At 45.2% G+C, this 6,000-nt stretch overlaps 1 protein-coding gene across 8 annotated transcripts in view; it reads left to right on the top strand.

Annotated features, from left to right (window-relative positions):
• Nucleotides 1–257: 257 nt before the first annotated feature.
• The window catches only part of LOC148532264 (uncharacterized), a 62,982-nt gene continuing 57,239 nt past the window's right edge, over nucleotides 258–6,000 (top strand). For all 8 annotated transcript variants that reach the window (XR_015877746.1, XR_015877747.1, XR_015877745.1 and 5 more), the window contains exon 1: nucleotides 258–603. The gene's annotated coding sequence lies outside the window, so the exon portion shown is untranslated. The remainder of the gene's footprint in view (nucleotides 604–6,000) is intronic.

Genomic DNA, 6,000 nt, shown 5'->3' with positions numbered 1-6,000 from the left:
CAAAAGACACATCACACGTAGCAATCGAGCAGTATTAACAGCACATATTAAATTGAAAAGAGACTTACCAAAAATGGCCGCCGCCTTGCAGGCAGACATCAATAGAGACAGAGGAGCCAATGCTGTATTGTACATATACAAGATAGTTGAGCTTGGCACACAGTAAATGGGACACGGTAACTGACAACTCGCAATGTGTATGTTTGACTCTATGCACAAGACAACCAGACGTGCGTACTGCGCATGCGCACCGCACCGAACCCGGAAGTACGGCAAATCACCGCACATGGAGCCTTAATTAATGAACAAACTCCCTATTTAAGATGGTAAGAGCAGGATTGTGAACATTTTGCCCTTGAAGAAGTCCCCAAGAGGGACGAAACGTGTTGGGACACTTACCCATTTATCTATGTTTTTATGGACATTTATCACCACCGGATTTAGGGGTGATTCTATCTATGTATTGGAATCCTTATTAAATATTTTTGGTACAACAAGCCATACTGAGTCAGTGGTCATGCTGCACACACTGGGTCGTTCACCACATCCACTCAGCTGACCGGGACGCAGGGAGGAGTCGGACCAGCAGAAGCTTGAAACTGGGTAAGTAATCCATACTCTACCCAGACTGCATCATAGTGTCCAAGTATACCCTGATACTGCGTTCCTTATTTCCCGAGGTTGTTTCAACTGTGACGGAGGTGGCACCCACAGCATCTGGTTTTGTACAACATCAATATCTTGCTTATTGAATATTCTGCCTAAAGTTATCGCTGACCTGTCATAAACTTTAGACTGACATTTGTTTGCTCTAAGAACACTCAGCCTAAAGTTTTTGCTTACCTGACATAATTGAGGGACTTACAATATAGTTTATTAACTTAAGACATAATCAGGGGTCAAGTGTTTGAATTGATTATTCATACACACCTATATTAGAGCATAAATCGTCTTTATAAAGTTTGCCTAGACATAAGGACATTCTGACCTAATATCCAGAACATTTAGACTCTGATTAGGTCACACTATAGATAGAGATTCTAATTTAACGTGATTTGCATGACTGCATATATATAATTATTCCATCTATATATTCTATTGCCACAGAGCGCTTACCCCCCCCCCCCCCTTTTTTTGGGGAGGGATTTTCGTGTATTTATTTTCTAAATAGGTTACTTAACTGAAATGGAAACTGCTGTTTTCACATGATTTTAGGGGGATATTAGTTTAATAAGCAAGGCCCTAAATACAGGCAGAACCTGCTGCTGCTGGAGAAGAGGATTAGTGTTGTCCACTCTTAAGGCAATTCAAATGTTATAACTATCTGCAAAAAGTAAATGGTGCCAGATAAAATTGGCATTAGCGAGGTATATACTAGGGGTGTGCACCGGCCACTTTTCGTGTTTCGTGTTTTGGTTTTGGATCTGGATCTTTCTTCGTGTTTTGGATCTGGATTGGTTTTGCCAAAACCACCCTTCCGTGTTTGGGTTCTGGGTTTTGTGTTTTGGATCTGTGTTTTTTTGAAAAAAAGCATAAAAACAGCTAAAATCACAGAATTTGTGGGTTTTTCTCCTCCTATGCTATTATTAACCTCAATAATCTTAATTTCCACTCATTTCCAGTCTATTCTGAACACCTCACACCTCACAATAGTGTTTTTATGTCCAAAAGGTTGCACTGAGGTAGCTGGATGACTATGCTAAGCAACACGAGTGGGTGGCACAAACACGTGGCCCATCTAGGAGTGACACTGCAGTGGCAGACAGGATGGCAGTTTGAAAAACTAGGCCCCAAACAGTACATAATGCAAAAAAAAAAAAGAGGTGCAAGATGGAATTGTCCTTTGGCCCTCCCACCCACCCTTATGTTGTATAAACAGGACATGCACACTTTAGCAAACCAATAATTTCAGCGCCAGGGTCTGCCACACGACTGTGGCTGAAATGATTGGTTCGTTTGGACCCCCACAAAACAAGCTGGCAATTAATCTGTCCCTGCACAAACTGGCTCTACGGAGGCAAGATGTCGTCCTCATCCTCCTCATCCACCGATTCCTCACCCTCTTCAGTGTTGTGTACATCCTCATCCTCACAGAGTATTAATTCGTCCCCGCTGGAATCCTCCACCACAGGTCCCTCTGTACGTTCTGGAGGCTGGTCTCCCTGGAAGAGTTGATAATTAATTTTTATGAACATCATCTTCTCCACATTTTGTGGAAGCAACCTCCTACACCTTTCGCTGACAAGATTCCCGGCTGCACTAAACACTCTTTCGGAGTACACACTGGAGGGGGGGGCAACTCAGATAAAATAGAGCCAGTTTGTACAGGGGCCTCCAAATTGCCTCTTTTTCCTGCCAGTACAGGTACGGACTGTCTGACATGCCTACTTGGATGCTGTCACAGATGTAATCTTTTAACAGACAGACGCGCGCTTGTCGCTGCTGCTTTGAGGATGCAGGTGCGGCTACAGCCCACACAATTCACAAAGACAGGAAAAAAAAGAATTTTTTATTTTTTGTGGAGCGCACTTTGAGGGTTACACCACCGTTTAACAGACAGACACACGCTTGTTGCTGCTGATTTGAGGATGCAGGTGCGGCTACAGCCCACACAATTCACAAAGACAGATAAAAAAAGAATAATTTTTTATTTTTTGTGGAGCGCACTTTGAGGGTTACACCACCCTTTAACAGACAGACGCACGCTTGTCGCTGCTGCTTTGAGGATGCAGGTGCGGCTGCAACCCACACAATTCACAAAGAGAAAAAAAAGAAGAATTTTTTATTTTTTGTGGAGCGCACTTTGAGGGTTACACCACCCTTTAACAGACAGACGCACGCTTGTCACTGCTGCTTTGAGGATGCAGGTGCGGCTACAGCCCACACAATTCACAAAGAAAGAAAAAAAAAGAAGAATTTTTTATTTTTTGTGGAGCGCACTTTGAGGGTTACACCACCCTTTAACAGACAGACGCACGCTTGTCGCTGCTGCTTTGAGGATGCACGTACAGTGCAGACAATTCACAAACACAGAAGAAAATTTATTATTTTTGTTGGAGTGCAATTTGGGGGTTACACCACCCTTTAACAGACAGACGCACGCTTGGCGCTGCTGCTTTGAGGATGCACGTATAGTGCAGACAATTCACAGACACAGAAAATATTTTTTTATTTTGTTTGGAGTGCACTTTGGGAGTTACACCACCCTTTAACAGATGAGCCAGCCGACCCTTTACTTATGACACAGGCGCACACTTCGCACTACTTTGTTGATGCACGTGCGGCTACTGCGCACACAATTCACAAACACAAAAAAATATATATATTTTTTTTTTTGGAGTGCACTTTGGGGGTTACAGCACCCTTTAACGGACAAGCCAGCCAGCCCTTTACTTATGGGACACAGGCGCACGCTTGGCGCTGCTCCTTTGTTGATGCACGTGCTGCCACAGTGCACACAATTCACAAACACAGAAAATTATTTTTTATTTTGTTTGGAGTGCACTTTGGGGGTTACACCACCCTTTAACAGACGAGCCAGCCGGCCCTTTACTTATGACACAGGCGCATGCTTGGCGCTACTTTGTTGATGCACGTTCGGCTACTGTGCACACAATTCACAAACACAAAAAAATATATTTTTTTATTTTTTTTGGAGTGCACTTTGGGGGTTACAGCACCTTTTAATAGTCAAGCCAGCCAGCCCTTTACTTATGAGACAGGCGGACGCTTGGCGCTACTTTGTTGATGCACGTGCGGCTACTGCGTACACAATTCACAAACAGAAAAAAAAAATTATTATTATTTGGAGTGCACTTTGCGGGTTACAGCACCCTTTAATGGACGAGCCAGCTGGCCCTTTACTTATGACACAGACGCACACTTGGCGCTACTTTGTTGATGCACGTGCGGCTACTGCACACACAATTCACAAACACAGAAAAAATATTTATTTTTTTTGCACTTGGGGGGAGCACCCCTGATGGACAGAGCACCCCCTGGACAACACTACAGCACCCCTTTAGGACTGGGACACTGCACAGGACTTTGGAGTGGACACAGCCCCTATGGACAACTGACTGCAAAACACAGTCCAGCCAGCCCCTATGGACTTTGGAGGAGTGGACACAGCCTCTATGGACAACAGCAGCACAGCACAACACAGCCAGCCCCTATGGACTTTGGAGGAGTAGACACAGCCCCTATGGACAACAGCAGCACAACACAGCCAGCCCCTATGGACTTTGGAGGAGTGGACACAGCCCCTATGGACAACAGCAGCGCAGCACAGCACAACAATACACTGCACTACACTACACAGCCCAGCCAGCCCTAACTCCCACCCTCCCTCTTCACTGTCCACAGCCGAGTGAGAAAATGGCGCAGACTCGGGTACCTTATATAGAATCCAAAACCTGCGAGACCCGGAAGGCGGGATGATGACGTTTTGCCTCGATTTCAGATCCGAGTCAAGCGGGAAAAGTCGAGCCTGACTCGGATCGGCCTCGGATCGGGGCGGTTCGGATTTCAGAATTCCGAACCCGCTCACCCCTAGTATATACTGCAAGCTGCAGAAAGAAGTAGCACCAGTGCATTACTGCTCTTTACTAACATGGCACTTACAATAAATGGGAACATTTGCAAACTATTTATTAATTTAGCAGTAGAGAAAACAAAGTTTTTTAATAATAATGACCATATGTACTCTCACCACAAGCCCAAATACTCTGAGACAAGGATCGAGATAGTGTAAAGGGAAAGTTGCGTGCTATGTTCCCCTCTTTCCTACAATGAGGGTGGTGCAGCTGGAACAGTGCATGAATTAATTAGTACAGTAGTGTCAGATGTGGGGTGTGCTGTGCACCCACAGCCTAATGGAACCATAGAGGTGGTCCTGGTAAGGCAGCCGGATGAAGAAAAGGGCTGCTTCTCTAAACACCCCCTGCGCACACCAATGATGATAACAGTGCATAAGTTGCATATAACCTCCTACACCAGCCCTTTGCCCACTTCGGCATTTCTTTTGTTGTAGAGAACTAAGCAGGGCAGGCATTCTGTAGGTGTTTAGTTTACAAATTGCGCCTGTCACCTGTGCTCTTTTGGTGAAGGTGGCAGTTAATTTTTGGGCTCTTACAATTGAGTAAGTACTGTATGATCAAATCCGTTCAGCAAAGTCAAGATAAAAAAAATTAAAACAAAGTGTCGCATTTAAAACTTTTTGGCTGTGAGGTGATTAGATCATCTTTAGGGTTATACAAAGTCCCTTAAATTGTAAAAACATTTACTTTTTAAAAATGTGCCTGCAAATTAGAGATGAGCAGTATGGTTGTTCCGTTTTGCTGAAAACTGGACACACCCAAACTTTATTGTTCCAAGTCGAACCTAGGGCCTGATTCAGACCCGTTCGCAAGGCTGCTTTCCCACGTAGCCTGCCAATGTTTGCAATCTGCGCATGTGTACAAGACGCAGTGCGCGTGCGTGAACTAGTCCATGTGATCGGGAAGAGTTCGCAGCCTGTACACAGATGCACCACAAGCATGAGTGCCAGGACGTGCCGTTTTTGTGTGGTGACAGGGGGTGGTCATGGGTAATGAGGGTGTGGTGGTGCGAACGCAGGCATGTCTGCATCTGAACAGCATTTCTGGGGCGTGCATAACTGAGATGCATCGTCAGCGTACATGTCACATGGCTGAATTACACATAGTTGCACTCGCACTGCTTGCGGTAGGGTATGGTCAGCCACAAGTGGTGCGTATGGGTCCGATGTTAATCGATGTTGCCGATTGTTTAATACACTTCCTGGAGATGATGTATGTTACTAAGGGAAAGTGGGCCTCTTGTGTCAGGCTGGTGGGCATCTAAATACATACCACGATCGCATGGCAGGACATAGTGGGCGTGCTAATGTCTTGCTAACGATCGTGGGATTTGCATACTTTAGCTGCTGATGGCTGCGTGCGAACGCAGCCTAGCAAATGGGACGGAATCAGGCCCCTAGTC

Source organism: Taudactylus pleione, unplaced genomic scaffold (assembly GCF_031769625.1).
Source record: "Taudactylus pleione unplaced genomic scaffold, aTauple2 ptg000080l, whole genome shotgun sequence".
Classification (NCBI taxonomy): domain Eukaryota; kingdom Metazoa; phylum Chordata; class Amphibia; order Anura; family Myobatrachidae; genus Taudactylus; species Taudactylus pleione.
The sequence above is the reverse complement of the archived record's forward strand: the minus strand, read 5'-3'. Positions and strand labels throughout refer to the sequence as shown.